Here is a 20,569-nt window from a genome sequence, read left to right as displayed (position 1 = left end):
GCTGGCAGGGAGGCCGGACCCTGGAGCCGGTTGTCACCCAGCCCTAAGACTTGGGATGAGCCGCTTAGCCCAGAGGCTGGGGTGACAGTGACAGTACCTACTGTGGAGTACACATGGGAAGAGGGCTTTGACCCATCCTTGGCTCAGAGAAGGAGCCGCTCACGCCACTCACGTCAGCACCTCCAGAGTCTGGGGCGCTGGCCTCCCTGCTACCCTCTGTCCACGTGGACTGCAGGCTTGTCCTTCCAGAAGCCCCTGGCCTTTCTCTGGGCAGTCTCCCGGGCACTTTCCTTCGACTTCCCCTCTGAGGCTTCTGGCCCACACTGGGAGTGTGAATGCCGACCCCAGTCTTCCTGAGTACCAGCTGGTGGTGCCCATACTGGGGGACGCGTGTTCCCTCCCCCTCCCTCACCCCACACGCCCACGTGGGCACAGGCGGGTCTCCTGGCTGCCCCCTCCTGCGACGGGTTCAGTTCTGAGCCTGAGCCCTTCGGTGGTCAGCTTCGCGCCTCCGATGACAGCCCTCTCGTCCGGTTTGTTTTTCTCTCTGAGAGGTGCATAACATGCGACGGGTTCAGTTCTGAGCCTGAGCCCTTCGGTGGTCAGCTTCGCGCCTCCGATGACAGCCCTCTCGTCCGGTTTGTTTTTCTCTCTGAGAGGTGCGTAACAGTAACAATACAGCTTTAAACCAGAGGCGTTTTGGCTTGGGTGGAAAAGATCAGTGTTAGCTGTTGTTTTTAAAGGACAGGGAGGGTGGGAGGGAGGGAGACGCAAGCGGGAAGAGATATGGGGGCATATGTATGTGTATAGCTGATTCACTATGTTATAAAGCAGAAACGGACACACCATTGTAAAGCAATTATACTCCAATAAAGATGCAAAACAAAAAGACCGAGTGAGAAGACTCTGGTGATCCCCTCTAGGACCACCCTCTCTCCTCTCCAATGAAGTTGGAAGGAACAGCCTCTCGCAAAAGCTTTTTAGCCAAGAGGTCGATCCACCAAATCGTTCTGATCCGAAGGATCCAAATCGTTCGTCGGGGGCGAGTCCCAGGCAAGGTTAACCCTTTCCAAGGGCCGGATCCTCCCATGCACTGAATCCCCGCCACCGAATAATGGGCCAGAGGGGTGGGGGCAGCCTGCGGCGAGACCTGTGCGTCAGGATGGAGCAGATGAACAGAAGGTGCAGGGAACCTGAGTCTGCAGGCGCTCGGGTGCCTGGGCCGGCGGACGAGCCCGTGGTGGCTGCTTGCAGAACAAGATGCTGGGCGAGGAGCCACACGGTGTTTCGGAAAGCGCAGAGACTCTGCCATTCCTTATCTGCCACTTCACCCTTCAAAGGACGCTCAGCCAGAGACTGACCTCAGCAAGGGACTCCTGATGGCCAGGGGTGTGTGTCCAGCAGCCAGGAGCCCATAGGTGACGGGAATCCACTCCCCGCCGGCTGGAGATGGTTTCCTGTGCGCCCCTCCTTCAGTGTCTGGCTGAAGCACCAAAGCCTCAGGGAGCCACCCCCATGCCCCCACCTCCCCAGGAGCCCCTCCCCATGCTTCCTCTGGGACAGCGCTCCGTTCAGTAAATTAACCATGTTTAATTCAAGCACGAGGGCTCTCCAGACACGGGCTCTGTGCCGCCCCTGCCGGGCACTGGAGAGATGTCCTCCTCTCATGCAGCCCTTGCCTGGAGTTGCCAGCAAGGAAGCTGGCAGCCACCCTCTGTGCAGAGGCGAGTCATTCCCGCCCTGTGGGTTGCAGGTCCTCTGAGCATCGGAGAGGAGGCAGGGACTCTCCCCAGAAGGGCATGAGCTTTGCAGGAGAGCCAAGTGCCCCTCCCGGCACACATGGTGCAGGGTCTAGTAGGGGTCATCCTGGAGGCCCAGCAGGGGACCCGCCTTCCTGGTCACGGACAGCTGGCTTCAGGCTAATGCAAGGGCAGCTTTTTCTCCTTCCCAGAGAAATGAGAGACTCTTTGAATAAAGTGTTTATTGGTTCACAAAGTTCCTGGGACCCAACACCATTTTGCAATACATTTAAGTGCACATGAAAAGTATCTTTCAAATAAAAAAAAAAAAAACACCACAAGCCCAGGATGAAAGACAACACAGGGACTTCCCTGGTGGCACAGTGGTCAAGAATCCTCCTGCCAATGCAGGGGACACGGGTTCGATCCAGGAAGATCCCACATGCCGCTGAGCAACTAAGCCCATGAGCCATAACTACTGAGCCTGCGCTCTAGAGCCTGCGAGCCACAACTACTGAGCCCGTGTGCCGCAACTACTGAAGCCCATGCGCCTAGAGCCCGTGCTCCACAACAAAAGAAGCCACCGCAGTGAGAAGCCCGCGCACCGCAATGAAGAGTAGTGCCCACCCACCGCCACTAGAGGAAGCCCGCATGCAGCAACGAAGACCCAACACAGCCAATAAACAATAAATAAATTTATAAAGAAAAAAAAGAAAGACAACACAGTGAGTAAGCCACATCAGCTGAGAGAGAGGATGTTCTAGAATGCCTAGCACAGACACAGCTAACAGCACTCCCCCGGGAGGGGCCTGTGCCTGAGTGGTCTTCTAGAAAATTCCGTGGGGCTTCAGGGAAGACAGAATAGGGAGAGGAACAGCCACCACCTCTAATAAGTGCCGTCTCTTTCCAACCGTGACATTTTCAGCAGGACAGTATGCACATATTTCCTCAAGTGGATGTAAGGCTCTAAGAGCGGATTTCCACATGGCAAGCCTGTGCGTGGCTTGGCACGGGGCCCAGCCCCGCCGGCTGGCATGCTTCTCCCACCCTGGGGATGTTCCCAGGAAGTAGAAGCGGGTTCGACCTGCAGATTCATGGCCTGGCTCTGAAGTTACAGACAAGCGGACCACGCTCTCCTTTGCAAGAACCGGGGGCGCCCGGGGGAGCCCCGTGGGCTCTGGGTCCACATGCCTCCTGTGAATGAGGGCAGCGAAGCCCGCCACTGCCTCGTATCTGCAGCCTACCGCCCAGGGCTGGAGTGACGGCTTCCACTGAACTGACTGAGTAGTTTATTTTTTAACTGCTTCTTGACCCCGTATCTATAGCTATTATTCTCTCAAGTAATTTGCTTTATTTGAATTGCACCTTATATTTTATGAGCGCTTAAATATACCCTGCTGGCGGGAGGTGCTGGAGAATCAGCCACAGCAGAGCCAACGACACCCAGTTAGTCGGAAAAGAATTCGTCAAGGCGGCTCCACCAGGCTACAAACTGTTACTAACGCCTTGAGAGGCCGAAAGAGCTGACTGCTGTGTGTGTGTTTGGAAGGAACGAACTCAGGACCCACCTCGCCCTGGACCTGGGCGGGGGCCAGCGCTGCGGGCTCTGCAGGGTCCTGTGGGCGGGCCCCTGTCAGACAGTCCGTCTTACCAGGTGGCGTCCCCGCCCCCAATCACGCCGCCCACCCCTGGTTCTGCAGGGGGCCGGGAGGAAGGAAACAGTGATGAACAGGATTGAAGAGGGAATCGAATCCATTCGTTCATTCACTCACTCACCTGTACAGCCTCCCTCTGCTGGGCACCGTTCTCTCTTTGAACTGTGACATAGGACAGATATGCGCGCAATTCCCGGGCACTGTGCCCTGGGTCCATTTGGCAACAACGACAGCGGGTGGCCCTACCCGGGAGCGTTCCCCTGGATGGACCACTAGACTGAGGGTGATGTCACCCAAGGGAAGCCCCACCCTCTCTGGGCTCCAGGGCTGAGGACAGTGGCCGCAGTGGGGGAGGGAGGCCCCCAGCCTCCCGGCCGCTGCCCCCCTGGACTCCTGGGCTCTACCCGCTGCTGTCACTCTCTTGACCTTCTCATGCCTGTCATCAAGAGGCCCAACGGTGGCCTTGGGAGATGGGGATGGGGTCCACGTGCTCTTCTGTCCTCATCAGAAAAGGCTGGGACACAGACGCTCTTTATGTCCTTCCCCAGTCAAGATTCTCATCCTTTGGAGGAAATAGACCAAAAAAAGGCAGACGGGGTGCAGGTGTGACCAATGAGTCCAGCCTCCGAGCATCACGATGAATAGAAGTGGAGCAGAGGGAACCGACGGCAAGATTTCTCGGGGGACCCGCCCCTGCCCGCACTGGAGCACCCCACCCTGACCACAGGTTGTCGGACGTGCCGAGTGGGGGCCCCAAACTAGACTCCCCGCAGGACTTAACTCCCTAACCTGGACACTTCTGAGAGGCAAGGGGGGCAATGTTAATAACTGGGCCGGAACAGCAGGTGCTAACCTGGGCCGCCCCAGCACACCCTAAGTGAGTGTAGTCACCCTACCCGTAACGACAGCTGTCACTTACAGGAGACCTGCCGTGTACCTGGCACTGCGCAGGGGGCACCTTGAAGCGTCACAACAACCTCAGAAAGGAGGTGGGGAAACAGGCTCAGAAGGGCAAGCCGCTGTCCAAGGGCCACGCCCAGCCACAAGCCCAGGCCTGGAGCCGAAACGATCCCCACTGTGACAACGTGAGCACGGATGGTGACAAGGGCGCGAGCCCCACCAGCCTTCGGGCGATCGAGCAGGTAGCTCGGCAGCAGTGGCCAAGCTCACACAAGCCACCTGTGCTCTAGGGATTTGGAAGTTTCTAGAACCACAGGGGAGTCCACATGGCAGCCCTGACGCTTACTGGCTGAGCGGCTCTGGGCCTCAGGCACGGGTGTCCTGGGAGCGAGTCTGGGAGCAGCACAGCGGGTTACTGTTCGGAAAGCGTTGCCTGGCTCGAGCTGTTGAAACTCAGGCTTTGTGTCCTAAACACAGACACACGCACACACAAGTGTGTACCCGTGCACCTGCACACATGTGCTTACACACACGCGCACATGTGTGCACATGCAGACGTGATCCTGGGTCAGGTAAACCGCTGGCTCAGGGAACACCACCCCTCCTGCTGTCTGCGATGGCTCCCAGGCCGTCTCCCCAAACCAGAGTCCTCGCCAGGTTTCACGGGAGGAAACATGGTGCCCGCGATCCAGGAGAAACCCACACCTCGTGCCCGAGCCAGCCGGGGTCAGTGGCCGACAGTCACGTGACTCGGGTCCTGAGCACGGAGCCCCAGCAGGAGCTGGACGGGGAGAGGACAGCGCCCTCCAGCGAGCAGAGAAGCTCAGGGACGCCCCTCCTCAGCCTGTGGGGAACGTATACCTCCTCCCAACACCAGCTAACAAACCAAATGGGCTGAGGAGACAGACAGCCTGACCTCACAGTGTGTCCTAGAGCCCCAGGAGAACCCCGTGTGAACAAAGCCGGGCGCCCGGACCCGCGCCCCGTGCCTGCTTTCTGCCCTGGGCCGTGGCCTGGGCCACGGGTGACCCAGCCCCGTGAGGCTGAGGGCCGTCAGCTCCTCCCGGGGGCAGCGAGGACCACCCAGGGCGTCTGACCACAGCAGGGCCCTGGCCACGGAGTGAGAATCCCAAGAGCGCAGACCCACGCTGCCCTCGGCACAGGACCTTGACAATGGTACCCAGAAGGCCCCTGACACGGGCTCTTTCCCAATCTCCTGCAAGCTCCAGGCCAGGGTGTCCAGGGAGAGGGATGGGAGGGGGAGCAAAGAGACCACTCACCCGGGTGTGACAGTCCTGAGGCCCGGCCTGGCCCCCCAGGGTACCTGCAGCCCACGCCCGGGGGCGCTGAGTTTCAGGCTTACGCTGCCCCCAGCTTGCCTAAGTGATGCTGAACACTTCCCAGGACGAGAAAGAGCCAGGCGCCGGCTCAGACGGACCCACCGACTGTGCCCGGCTCAGCCTCCCTGGGTGGGGCAGTCGCTTCATTTAAAGCACAGCAAGTGGGGCTGGGGACATCCCGGTCCCGGCGCCTTTGACGAGAGCTGAGATGAGGCCCCGGGCGCCTCAGGTGTTGAGGAGGGGCCTGTGCATGTTGGCTTCCCTCCAGGTCCCCGGCTGGAAGACCTCAGAGCCCGACTGGGCCGGAGCCCACCCCGCCCAGCAGTTCCCAGGACAGGGGCCTGACAGCCAAGACCCGTCTAGTCACAACCCGTGGGGCAAAGCAGCTGATGAAGGACCCGCTGAAGATGCCGGGCTTCCTGGCAGCCCCCGGGCAGCCCTGCTTCTGCTCGCAGAGGCAGCCCCACCGCACGCTGCGGGGAGAGGAGAGGCCAGCAGTCAGGGCGCCCAGGAGGGCAGGGGACAGAGCTGAGCCCAGGAGGGCAGGGGACAGAGCTGCGCCCAGAGCCAACAGCCGAACCAGGCAGGTTCAAGGGGACGTTCAGGCCCCAGGGATACGGAGGGATAGAACAAGAGAGAGAAAGAGCAATGGAGAGCTGGGTTTCTTTTGTAAAGGTGAAGTCGTGGAGGCACGGGCAGAAGGAAGGAGGGGACAGTCTCCCCCCCCCCCCCGCCTTTCCCCGTTCTAAGCCCCTCCCTCCCCCTCCCCCGGCGCTTCTTTCCGCTCAGGGCAGAGAGAACTAAGACCCGCTCAGGGGGAAGCAGGCTGCACCCTCGTGAGGAGAAGCCTCCTGGGCCTGCGGGGACATGGGGAGGGGGCAGCGTGGCGCAGGGGCTGCGGGAGCTCCGTGCACAGGTGGGAGAAGGCAACACTTAGCAGCGACCCCAGCTGGAGAGTCAGCGGGCACGTGCATGCCCAGTAGGGAGCCGACGGAACCCGGCAGATCCTCCCCAAGACTCGAGAGTCCCCAGGTCAGGCAAAGGCACAGGGTCAGCAGAACAGAACCGGGGAGGGCTCCGAGCCACACCCACGAGCCACACCCACCTGCCCCAGGATGGGCGTGGCTGATGCCCCTACATCAGGGCGGGGGCAACCCTCCCCCATGGCGCAGACCTCACAGCTTGGTGCAAAATGTCCTGTCTGCTGCAACACATGTTCCACAGGGACATGAGAGACACCCATGCCTTTGGGTGTGTGGACACACAGAGGAGTGTATAAACAAGCCAACGTGGAAGCTCATGATCAGCGCGCAGGGGAAGCCCTTGAGTGCAATGTCTGAGCAGGTGACGGAGCCCGCAGGGTCCTCTGAGCCACCTGCCAGGGGAGTACAGGAGCTCGGATGCGGCCTTCGGGGCTGGGGGCGGGGGTGGGTCAGCTACCTGCGTGGGGACGACGTCGCTGCGCTGAAAGTGGCCTAGTGTCACCCGCAGCAGCTTGAGCGGCAGGCGGAGTGGCCGGTGTGGAGCAGGGAGGCCAAGGCCCCCGAAGCGCCCGCGCAGCGAGCAGGACGCGAAGGCGCCGGTAGCCGAGCCACCAGCAGACGCGCGGTGAGCTCAAAGGCCAGCGACCCTCCCCACCACTAGGCCAGCAGCAGGTTCAAGGGGACGTCTGACCACAGCAGGGCCCTGGCTCAGGGCGTAGGGAGCAGCGCAGCGGGAAACCCACCGCCAGCCTTGGAAGCCGAGGAAGTGTCCAGGAAGCCGACGGTCCAGGCCCCCGAGGCGACCGCCCGCGCAGCACGCGGAGCAGCGTGAAGTGCAAGTCCGGCGCCGGCAGCAGCCGGGGCCCAGGGACAGGTTCACCGGGAAGACGCCGGAGGTGCACGCGCAGCTGGCTCCGTAGGCTCAGAGCAGCAGCGGCGCGCTGGACAGCGGCGACACGGCCAACACCAGCGCCAGCAGCACCGTCTCTCCCCGGCCCGTGGCGCTAGCGATTCGCCAGGCACCCAGCTACGGCGTGGGACAGACCGGGTGCGAGCGGGAGAAAGCGCGGCGGGGCAGCGGGCGCGCCTGCAGAGTCCGAAGATCCGGAGTCGGCGGGCAGGTGTGGAGCGGCACTCAGAGCGGCGGCAAGCGCAGGGCTCCAGTGCACTGACCAAGGCGCTGCGCGGCGGAGCGGGGCGCCTCCCGGGAGGGCGGAGCGCGGACACCGCCGCAGAGGCCACCGCCCGTGGCGCTGTCCAGGGTGCTGAACGCGCTCGCCGTCCCCGCGGCCGGCGCAGATCTGCCCCTGGCACCGTCTAGCCCCCAAAGCTAGGCAGGAGGGAGCAGGGTGCGGGGGACCCAGAGGTCTGATGGCTGTTGCTTTGTCTTTACTTCCCTTCTCGTGGAGTGGCGGGAGGGGTCTCTGCGCCCCTCTGTTCCGGACCAGGTTGGTCCGTGCAGTGGTCACACCTTCACGGGAGGCTCCCCGGTGACTCACGCACAGCTGGAATGCTGGGCAGCCAGTGAACTCCTCCTCCAATGCCTTTCGCCGTGCGCCTCAACCTCCTATTCTCTGGCACCAAAGCGCCGTGGTTTGTGGGGGGCTCTGAGTAGGGAGACTGAGGGCGCAGGGAATTGTGCAGCCCAGGCAGACGGTGTCACAAGGAGGGAACTAGAGAGGGAAAGCACGCACTGGCTGGGTCACGTTCCCCTTCCCCAACCCCCAGCTCAGGGTCAGGGACTGGATCCATGCTTGTTGAACCAAGAGGCATGGCAAGAAGTGGAAACAGGGCTGGAAGAGGGGTGAGGGGAGGAGGGAGATGAGGAAGGAAAGGTAAGGAGGAGAGGAGGGCATCAGGAGATGGAGGGGGAAGAGAAACAGAAAGACAGAAAGACAGGCTGAAAGACAGAGAGACAGAAAGAAAGGCTGAAAACTTGGGAGGGGCTGCTCCCAGCGTCCTACAGTCTGGAAGCACCTTTGGAGCTGGGGCTCTGCTGCCCCACATGGCTCCTGGAGCCTCTAGGAGAGGGTCTCTCTCCCTCCCCACCTCCCCTGACCCCTCTCGGCTTCCGAACCTTGTCACTCTGTGGGAATCTTCCAATCGTTTCGGTGACCAGCTGGCAGGACAAGGATGAGGGGGAGGCACTTGGAAGCCACTGGTTCCAGGAACCTTCTTGGCATCTTCTCTGCAGTGGCAGCCCTGACATAAGAGGCAGAAGACAAACCTTCATCCCACCTTTCCCCACTCCTTCCTACCCACCCTCACCCGGAGGTTCTGCCAGCCTAGCCCTTTCTGAAGAACAAAGTGTGGCAAGTAGGGAGTCTCCCTAGTGCCAGTGCTGTGAGGCCTGGATGGAGGGCAGGGGACAGGAGGAAGCAGCAGGGCGGACTGGCCCCATCACCTGCCACGTGGCCTCGGGCAAGTCACTTGACCTCCTGGGGCTCCTTTTCTCATCTGTGTGATGGATATTAATAGTAATTGCATCTTCCTTGTGCGGCTGCTATTAGGATTAAACTAACATATATGCATAAAGGGCTCAGAGCAGTGCCCGGCACACCACACTGAGCACTGAGAGAAGTGTCAGCCTCTATTACGGTTCCCACCTCATAGCTGGGGAAAGGAAGGCTCAGGTAAGTTACAGCCTCTATTATGGTTCCCACCTCACAGCTGGGGAAAGGAAGACTCAGGTAAGTTACAGCCTCTATTATGGTTCCCACCTCATAGCTGGGGAAAGGATGGCTCAGGTAAGTTACAGCCTCTATTATGGTTCCCACCTCATAGCTGGGGAAAGGAAGACTCAGGTAAGTTACAGCCTCTATTATGGTTCCCACCTCATAGCTGGGGAAAGGAAGGCTCAGGTAAGTTACAGCCTCTATTATGGTTCCCACCTCACAGCTGGGGAAAGGAAGACTCAGGTAAGTTACAGCCTCTATTATGGTTCCCACCTCATAGCTGGGGAAAGGATGGCTCAGGTAAGTTACAGCCTCTATTATGGTTCCCACCTCATAGCTGGGGAAAGGAAGGCTCAGGTAAGTTACAGCCTCTATTATGGTTCCCACCTCATAGCTGGGGAAAGGAAGGCTCAGGTAAGTTACAGCCTCTGTTATGGTTCCCACTTCATAGCTGGGGAAAGGAAGGCTCAGGAAGGCTCCATAACTAGAAACCAGGAGTGCTGGGAATCACTCTGGCTCCAACCCCAATGTTTATCATCCCTACGCAGAGAGGCCATCAAAGCAGCTCCGAGCCCAGCCTCCCTCCACTAAATGCAGCAGTTTCCTCTTGCCTCCTCCTTCCTGCCAATCTGCTTTCAAATCCAAGAGAAATTTTCACCCAATCAGACCTTGCATGAAACCAGGGCAGCACTCAAACACATGGAGGCTAAACAGTGCACTGCTAAGCAAGAGATCCCTGAAGAAATCAAGGAAGAAATAAAAACATACCTAGAAACAAATGGCAACAAAAACACGATAGTCCAAAACCTACGGGATGCAGCAAAAGCAGTCCTAAGAGGGAAGTTTATAGCAATTCAGTCTCACCTCAAGAAACAAGAAAAGGGCTTCCCTGGTGGCGCAGTGGTTAAGAATCCGCCTGCCAATGCAGGGGACACGGGTTCGAGTTCTGGTCCGGGAAGATCCCACATGCTGCGGAGCAACTAAGCCCGTGCACCACAACTACTGAGCCTGCGCACTAGAGCCCGTGAGCCGCAACTACTGAAGCCCGCGCACCTAGAGCTCATGCTCTGCAACAAGAGAAGCCACCACAGTGAGAAGCCCACACACCACAACGAAGAGTAGCCCCTGCTCACTGTAACTAGGAAAGACCGCGTGCAGCAACGAAGACCCAATGCAGCCAAAATTAAATAAATAAAAATTTTTTAAAAGGAACAAGAAAAATCTCAAATAAAAATCTAATCTTACACCTAAAGCAACTAGAAAAAGCAGAGCAAAGAACACCAAAAGTTAGTAGAAGGAAAGAAATCATAAAGATCAGAGCAGAAAGAAATGAAATAGAAACGAAGAAAACAGTAGCAAAGATCAATAAAACTAAAAGCTGGTTCTTCGAGAAAATAAACAAAATTGATAAACCTTTAGCCAGACTCATCAAGAAAAAAAAGGGAGAGGACTCAAATCTATAGAATTAGAAACAAAAAAAGAGAGATTACAACTGACACTGCAGAAATACAAAGCATCCTAAGAGACTACTACAAACAACTATATGCCAATAAAATGGACAACCTGGAAGAAATGGACAAATTCTTGGAAAGGTACAACTTTCCAAGACTAACAAACGTAAGGTAGATAGCTAGTGGGAAGCAGCCGCATAGCAGAGGGATATCAGCTCAGTGCTTTGTGACTGCCTGGAGGGGTGGGATAGGGAGGATGGGAGGGAGGGAGACACAAGAGGGAAGAGATATGGGAACATATGTATATGTATAACTGATTCACTTTGTTATAAAGCAGAAACTAACACACCATTGTAAAGCAATTATACCCCAATAAAGATGTTAAAAAAAAATTGAGCAAAGATGAAAAAAAAAAAAAAAGACTGAACCAGGAAGAATTAGAAAATATAAACAGACCAATCACAGGTAATGAAATTGAAACCGTAACTAAAAATCTTCCAACAAACAAAAGTTCAGGACCAGGTGGCTTCACAGGAGAATTCTATCAAACATTTAGAGAAGCGCTAACACCCATCCTTCTCAAACTCTTCCAAAAGATTGCAGAGGGAGGAACACTCCCAAATTCATTCTACGAGGCCACCATCACCCTGATACCAAAACCAGACAACGATATCACACACACAAAAAGAAAATTACAGACCAGTATCACTGATGAATATAGATGCAAAAATCTTCAACAAAATTCTAGCGAACAGAATCCAGCAATACATTAAAAAGATCATACACCATGACCAAGGGGGATTTATCCCAGAGATACAAGGATTCTTCACTATATGGAAATCAATCAATGTGATACACCATATTAACAAATTAAAGAATAGAAATCATATGATCATCTCAATAGATGCAGAAAAAGCTTTTGACAAAGTTCAACACCCATTTATGATAAAAACTCTCCAGAAAGTGGGCATAGAGGGAAACTACCTCAACATAATAAAGGCCATATACGACAAACCCACAGCAAACATCATTCTCAATGGTGAAAAACTGAAAGCATTTCCTCTATGATCAGGAATGAGACAAGGATGTCCACTCTCACCACTATTATTCAACATAGTTTTGGAAGTCCTAGCCACGGCAATCAGAGAAGGGAAAGAAATAAAAGGAATCCAAATTGGAAAAGAAAAAGTAAAACTGTCACTGTTTGCAGATGACATGATACTATACATAGAGAATCCTAAAGATGCCACCAGAAAGCTCCCAGAACTAATCAATGAATTTGGTAAAGTTGCAGGGTACAAAATTAATGCACAGAAATCTCTTGCATTGCTATACACTAATGATGAAAAACCTGAAAGAGAAATTAAGGAAACACTCCCATTTACCATCACAACAAAAAGAATAAAATACCTAGGAATAAACCTGCCTAAGGAAGTAAAAGACCTGTATGCAGAAAACTATAAGACAATGTTGAAAGAAATGAAAGGTGACACAAACAGATGGAGAGATATACCATGTTCTTGGATTGGAAGAATCAATATAGTGAAAATGACTATACTACCCAAAGCAATCTACAGGTTAAATGCAATCCCTATCAAACTACCAACGGCATTTTTCACAGAATTGGAACAAAAAATTTTACAATTTGTATGGAAACACAGAAGACCCCGAATAGCCAAAGCCATCTTGATCACTGTCCATTTAACCTTTCAGATGTTGATGATGATGGTGATGATGATGATGATGGTGATGGTGATGGTGATGATGATTGTGATGATCGTGATGATGGTGATGGTGATGGTGATGATCGTGATGATGGTGATGGTGATGGTGATGATGGTGACGATGGTGATGATGATGATGATGGTGATGATGGTGATGGTGGTGATGATGGTGATGGTGTTGATGGTGAGGAAGACAGTGGTTTTAGTAATGATAATGGTGATAATGATGAGGACAATGATGATGGTGACTCTGATGGTAGTGGTGATAATGAGGGTGATGTTGGTGTTATGATGTCAATATACACATTTAATGAGAATCCATCATGTTCTAGTCACCAGCTAAGTCCTTTGGATATATTATCCCACTCAATCTTCTCACCTGTGAGGTATATATTGCGATTATCTTTATTTTAAAGTTGAGGAAATTGAGGCACAGAGAGGATAAAAATTCACCCAAGGTCTAGCAGGTATTTGGTGATGGAGCTGAGATACAGCTGTTTCCCTCAGTGGTTCTTGCAAGAATGGCTGAGACCCCACAGGAAAAGGGTTGGGTGTGATGCCAGGCCCGGGAAGCCTCAGTGGCCAAGGAGAGAAGAAGGAATTCCTGGAGACGGGAGGCCGGGGGCGGTGCTCAGATGGTTCCAGTGAATAGGGCAGGGAAACAAGTCATTGCACATCAAACAGACTGACCCATAGGCCAAAGCGAGATTTGATCAAATGTGTTAGCGCCCATCACTCATCACTCAACAAAGACTGCGAGGGCCCTCAGAAGCTAGTGGCCCAGCATGCCCCTGTCCTCTGTGCCCAGCTCTTTCTGAGATGGCCCCGCTCCCCTCCCCGCTGCTGGACCCCAGGTCCTTCCAGAGACTGCACTTAGTAGGTGCTCAGCAAATACTTGTGGAATGAAAGAGTATTTTTAAAAGTGTCGTTCTCATTACTGGATTATAACCACCATATCAGTCCATCAACCAGGGAAGCGGAACCAGCAGGAGGTTTGTCGTAGGGATTTTTTTCAAGGAATTGGCTTACGTGATTGTGGGGTCTGACTAGGCAAGCTGGAATCCATGGGGCAGGTGGCTGGGAAGAGCCCGCTGGGACTGGGGCACTAGGTGAGGCCGCGGCCACGGCGGATTCCTCCCTCGGCAGGGAGCCTGATCGGCCACCCAGATGACCTCGGATAATCTCTTTTATTTAAAGTCAGCTGATTCTGGACTTTAACCGCATCTGCAAATACCTTCCCAGCAAAATCTAGGTTTGCATTTGATTGAACAGACGGAATCTAGAGCCTGGCCTAGATGACCCATAAAACTGACCATCACGACAGCCACCAAGTTTAACCAGCGATGAGATGTTACATGCAGCTCATCAGAGTCAAAGCAGTCAATGCACGGTCTTTTGTCTGCTTGCCCAGATGTCTCCCCGATCAGCCCCTCGAGGCTGGGGTTTGCACATTGGTCTTCCCTCCATCCTAGGAGGTGAGGGGTTCCAGGGAATGCTGCGGCCCTCAGATGTGTGGGTGGTGACTGCCAGGCCAGAGCTCTGCGGAGGGCCCCTTGCGCCCACGGCAAATCTGGTGAAGCTCAGGTCTCTAATTGGTTTGATCCTCTGCTGCCCCTCTCCCTGCTAAGCATGGGCCACGTTCCCAGGTGCCCTGCAGCACCATGCCATTCAGACCCCCTAAGCGCCAATGGTACCTCCTTCCTCCCTCCCTCTCTCCCTCCCTCCATCAAAATGTACCTGTCCGGTCCCATCCCTGCACTGGCTCTGTGGTGGCTAAAGCAGAGGCCCCGTGAGCCCCCCGCCCACTTTCTAACGTGTCGCCCCCTCAGGGCAGTGTGTGTCTTCTCGGAGAGCTTCAGGGTCCTGACCCACAGGGCAGCCCGAGGTGTGGAGGAGACACTGGGCTTGGAGCTCAGACTGAGCAGGACCCCGTGAGGCCTTCCCGGGAACAGAACCTCCAGTGTCCCCCTCCTCTTGTTTGTAGAAAATCTTTAGCCTCCTAGGTCTTCCCTGAGTTCCAAAGAGCAGATTGAATCAGAGAAGTGAGAAAATGCAGAAACAAAGGAAAGCCCGTCAAGCAAGACAAAATAATAATAGCTCAGCCCTAAAACAAAGCCAAGGACTTTAAGTTCCTCCTCAAGGGCTCAGAGAACATCCTGAGCTGTGTCCTTGAGCTGTTCTGCAGGTACTGAGACCCCCAGCAGGTGGAAGAAGTTATGCAGGCTGCCCACCAGCAAGAAGACCCCAGACCAGGTGGGGCGAGAAAACTGATCACTGAGATTCCCGAAACGTCACCCAGTTACCTCAGCACAACCAATCAGAGAACTGTACACGAGCTGATCACACACCCCGTGAACCCCTCCCTCACGCTGTCTTTTAAAAACCCTTCCCTGAAAGCTCACCTTGTGGGAGTTTGGGTCTTTTGAACATGAGCTGCCTGTTCCCCTCTCGGTGGAAAAAAAAAAAGCTGAATTCTATGCCAAGCCAGTAAGCCAATCCTGGGAAGGATGGGGTAGGGGTGGGGGGGGGTGAGCTGACCCGGCAGGTCTGCACCCCCAGGTCTTGTCCATCCACACTCCTCCTAAATAAATACCCACTGAACGCCTGCTCTGGACCACAGCAGCCGATGAGAAGACAGGGCCTGGGACCTAGCGAGGCAGGAAAGTCATGAGTCCCATTTCACAGATGAGAAGACTGAGGCCAGCTTGGCTTCCTTTCCATCCTATCGGCTTTGGGGCGAGTCATTTCTCTCTCTGCACACCGAGAAGGCTTGTCTCTCTGAGAACCTTCTTGAGACTACAAGTTCCTTCCTGGAACCTACTTTCTGCCTCCACACAGAACCCCGGGTGGCCGGCCCCACCCCGCGCTGAGGAGAAGGAACACTGGCGAGGGGGGTGGGGGCGGGGGCGGGGGTGGGTCCCACTGGGTGGGTCCCACCCTTCCTTTCTGCAGCAAAATGCTCACATCTCGCTCCTGCCTTCAGACCCTCACGCCCAGCCTAGTGGGGAGGAACTAGGTGATGAGGGTGTCATCACCTTTTTTTAAATTTTAATTTAATTTAATCATCACTTTTTTTAAATTTAATTTTACTTATTTTTTTATACAGCAGGTTCTTATTAGTCATCCATTTTATACACATCAGTGTATACACGTCAATCCCAATCTTCCAGTTCATCACACAGGCACTGCTTTCCCCCCTTGGTGTCCATACGTTTATTCTCTACATCTGTGTCTCTATTTCTGCCCTGCAAACCGGTTCATCTGTACCATTTTTCTAGGTTCCACATATATACGTTAATATACGATATTTGTTTTTCTCTTTCTGACTTACTTCACTCTGTATGACAGTCTCTAGATCCACCCACGTCTCTACAAATGACCCAATTCCGTTCCTTTTTATGGCTGAGTAATATTCCATTGCATATTTGTACCACATCTTCTTTATCCATTCTTCTGTTGATGGGCATTTAGGTTGATTCCATGACCTGGCTATTGTAAATAGCGCAGCAATGAACATTGGGGTGCATGTGTCGTTTTGAATTATGGTTTCCTCTGGGTATATGCCCAGTAGTGGGATTGCTAGGTCATATGGTAATTCTATTTTTAGTTTTTTTAAGGAACCTCCATACTGTTCTCCATAGTGGCTATATCAATTTACATTCCCACCAACAATGCAAGAGGGTTCCCTTTTCTCCACACCCTCTCCAGCATTTGTTGTTTGTAGATTTTCTGATGATGCCCATTCTAATTGGTGTGAGGTGATACCTCATTGCAGTTTTGATTTGCATTTCTCTAATAATTAGTGATGTTGAGCAGCTTTTCATGTGCTTCTTGGCCATCTGTACGTCTTCTTTGGAGAAATGTCTATTTAGGTCTTCTGCCTGTTTTTGGATGGGTTGTTTGTTTCTTTAATATTGAGCTGCACGAGTTGTTTGTATATTTTGGAGATTAATCCTTTGTCTGTTGCTTCATTTGCAAATATTTTCTCCCATTCTGAGGGTTGTCTTTTTGTCTTGTTTGTAGTTTCCTTTGCTTTGCAAAAGCTTTTAAGTTTCATTAGGTCCCATTCACTTATTTTTGTTTTTATTTCCATTACTCTAGGAGGTGGATCAAAAAAGATCTTGCTGTGATTTATGTCAAAGAGTGTTCTTCCTATGTTTTCCTCTAAGAGTTTTATAGGTTCCAGTCTTACATTTAGGTCTTTAATCAATTTTGAGTTTATTTTTGTGTATGGTGTTAGGGAGTGTTCTAATTTCATTCTTTTACATGTAGCTGTCCAGTTTTCCCGGCACCACTTATTGAAGATACTGTCTTTTCTCCATTGTATATCCTTGCCTCCTTTGTGATAGATTAGTTGACCATAGGTGTATGAGTTTCTCTCTGGGCTTTCTATCCTGTTCCATTGATCTATATTTCTGTTTTTGAGGCAGTACCATACTGTCTTGATTACTATAGCTTTGTAGTGTAGTCTGAGGTCAGGGAGTCTGATTCCTCCAGCTCCGTTTTTTTCCCTCAAGACTGCTTTGGCTATTCGGGGTCTTTTATGTCTCCATACAAATTTTAAGATTTTTTTGTTCTAGTTCTGTAAAAAATGCCATTGGTAATTTGATAGGGATTGCATTGAATCTGTAGATTGCTTGGGGTAGTATAGTCATTTTCACAATATTGATTCTTCCAATCCAAGAACATGGAATATCTCTCCATTTCTTGGTATCATCTTTAATTTCTTTCAACAGTGTCTTATAGTTTCCTGCATACAGGTCTTTTGTCTCCCTAGGTAGGTTTAATCCTAGGTATTTTATTCTTTTTGTTACAATGGTAAATGGAAGTGTTTCCTTAATTTCTCTTTCAGATTTTTCATCATTAGTGTATAGGAATGCAAGAGATTTCTGTGCATTAATTTTGTATCCTGCAACTTGACTAGATTCATAGATTCGCTCTAGTAGTTTTCTGGTGGCATCTTTAGGATTCTCTATGTGTAGTATCATGTCATCTGCATATAGTGACAGTTTTACTTCTTTTCCAATTTGTATTCCTTTTATTTCTTTTTGTTCTCTGATTGCCGTGGCTAGGACTTCCAAAACTATGTTGAATAATAGTGGTGAGAGTGGACAACCTTGTCTTGTTCCTGATATTAGAGGGAATGCTTTCAGTTTTTCATCATTGAGAATGATGTTTGCTGTGGGTTTGTTGTATATGGCCTTTATTATGTTGAGGTAGGTTTCCTCTATGCCCACTTTCTGGAGAGTTTTTATCATAAATAAGTGTTGAATTTTGTCAAAAGCTTTTTCTGCATCTATTGAGATGATCATATGGTTTTTATTCTTCAATTTGTTAATATGGTGTATCACATTGATTGATTTGCATATATTGAAGAATCCTTGCATCCCTGGGATAAATCCCCCTTGATCATGGTGTATGATCCTTTTAATGTGTTGTTGGATTCTGTTTGCTAGTATTTTGTTAAGGATTTTTGCATCTATATTCATCAGTGATATTCGTCTGTAATTTTCTTTTTTTGTAGTATCTTTGTCTGGTTTTGGTATCAGCATGATGGTGGCCTCATAGAATGAGTTTGGGAATTTTCCTTCCTCTGAAATTTTTTGGAAGAGCTTGAGAAGGATGGGTGTTAGCTCTTCTCTAAATGTTTGATAGGATTCACCTGTGAAGCCATCTGGTCCTGGACTTTTGTTTGTTGGAAGATTTTTAATCACAGTTTCAATTTCATTACTTCTGATTGGTCTGTTCATATTTTCTATTTCTTCCTGGTTCAGTCTTGGAAGGTTGTGCTTTTCTAAGAATTTGTCCATTTCTTCCAGGTTGTCCATTTTATTAGCATATAGTTGTTTGTAGTAATCTCTTATAATCCTTTGTATTTCTGCAGTGTCAGTTGTGATTTCTCCTTTTTCATTTCTAATTTTATTGATTTGAGTCCTCTCTCTCTTTTTCTTGATGAGTCTGGCTAATCGTTTATCAATTTTGTTTATCTTCTCCAAAAACCAGCTTTTAGTTTTATTGATCTTTGCTATTGTTTTCTTTGTTTCTATTTCATTTATTTCTGCTCTGATCTTTATGATTTCTTTCCTTCTGCTAACTTTGGGTTTTGTTTGTTCTTCTTTCTCTGGTTCCTTTAGGTGTAAGGTTAGATTGTTTATTTGAGATTTTTCTTGTTTCTTGAGGTAGGCTTGTATAGCTATAAACTTCCCTCTTAGAACTGCTTTTGCTGCATCCCATAGGTTTTGGATCATCGTGTTTTCATTGTCATTTGTCTCTAGGTATTTTTTGATTTCCTCTTTGATTTCTTCAGTGATCTCTTGGTTATTTTGTAACGTATTGTTTAGCCTTCATGTGTTTGTGCTTTTTATGTTTTTTTCCCTGTAATTGATTTCTAATCTCATAGTGTTGTGGTCAGAAAAGATGCTGGATATGATTCCAATTTTCTTAAATTTACCGAGGCTTGATTTGTGACCAAAGATATGAGCTATCCTCAAGAATGTTCCATGTACACTTGAGAAGAAAGTGTAATCTGCGGTTTTTGGATGGAATGTCCTGTAAATATCAATTAAATCTATTTGGTCTCTTGTGTCATTTAAAGCTTCTGTTTCCGTATTTATTTTCTGTTTGCATGATCTGTCCATTGGTGTAAGTGAGGTGTTAAAGTCCCCCACTATTATTGTGTTACTGTCGATTTCCTCTTTTATAGCTGTTAGCAGTTGCCTTATGTATTGAGGTGCTCCTATGTTGGGTGCATATATATTTATAATTGTTATATCTTCTTCCTGGATTGATCCCTTGATCATTATGTAGTGCCCTTCCTTGTCTCTTGTAACATTCTTTACTTTAAAGTCTATTTTATCTGATATGAGTATTGCTACTGCAGCTTCCTTTTGATTTCCATTTGCATGGAATATCTTTTTCCATCCCCTCACTTTCAGTCTGAATGTGTCCCTAGGTCTGAAGTGCGTCTTTTGTAGACAGCATATATATGGGTCTTGTTTTTGTATCCATTCAGCAAGCCTGTGTCTTTTGGTTGGAGCATTTAATCCATTCACGTTTAAGGTAATTATCGGTATGTATGTTCCTATTATCATTTTCTTAATTGTTTTGGGTTTGTTTTTGTAGGTCCTTTTCTTCTCTTGTGTTTCCCACTTAGAGAAGTTCCTTAAGCATTTATTGTAGAGCTGGTGGTGCTGAAGTCTCTTAGCTTTTGCTTGTCTGTAAAGCTTTTGATTTCTCCATGGAATCTGAATGAGATCCTTGCCGGGTAGAGTAATCTTGGTTGTAGGTTCTTCCCTTTCATCACTTTAAGTATATCGTGCCCCTCCTTTCTGGCTTGTAGAGTTTCTGCTGAGAAATCAGCTGTTAACCTTATGGGAGTTCCCTTGTATGTTATTTGTCGTTTTTCCCTTGCTGCTTTCAATAACTTTTCTTTGTCTTTAATTTTTGCCAGTTTGATTACTATGTGTCTCGGCATGTTTCTCCTTGGGTTTATCCTGTATGGGACTCTCTGTGCTTCCTGGATTTTGGTGGCTATTTCCTTTCCCATGTTAGTGAAGTTTCCGACTATAATCTCTTCTAATATTTTCTTGGGTCCTTTCTCTCTCTCTTCTCCTTCTGGGACCCCTATACTGCGTATGTTGTTGCATTTTATGTTGTCCCAGAGGTCTCTTAAGCTGTCTTCATTTCTTTTCATTCTTTTTTCTTTATTCTGTTCCGCAGCAGTGAATTCCACCATTCTGTCTTCCAGGTCAATTGTCCATTCTTCTGCCTCAGTTATTCTGCTATTGATTCCTTCTAGTGTATTTTTCATTTCAGTTATGTGTTGTTCATCTCTGTTTGTTTGTTCTTTAATTCTTCTAGATCTTTGTTAAACATTTCTTGCATCTTCTCGATCTTTGCCTCATTCTTTTTCTGAGATCCTGGATCATCTTCACTGTCATTATTCTGAATTCTTTTTCTGGAAGGTTGCCTATCTCCACTTCATTTAGTTGTTTTTCTGGGGTTTTATCTTGTTCCTTCATCTGGTACATAGTGCTCTCCCTTTTCATCTTGTCTGTCTTTCTGTGAATGTGGTTTTCGTTCCACAGGCTGCAGGATTGTAG

The sequence above is a fragment of the Lagenorhynchus albirostris genome, chromosome 4, assembly GCF_949774975.1.
Source record: "Lagenorhynchus albirostris chromosome 4, mLagAlb1.1, whole genome shotgun sequence".
Lineage (NCBI taxonomy): Eukaryota > Metazoa > Chordata > Mammalia > Artiodactyla > Delphinidae > Lagenorhynchus > Lagenorhynchus albirostris.
Note: the sequence above shows the minus strand (reverse complement) of the source record.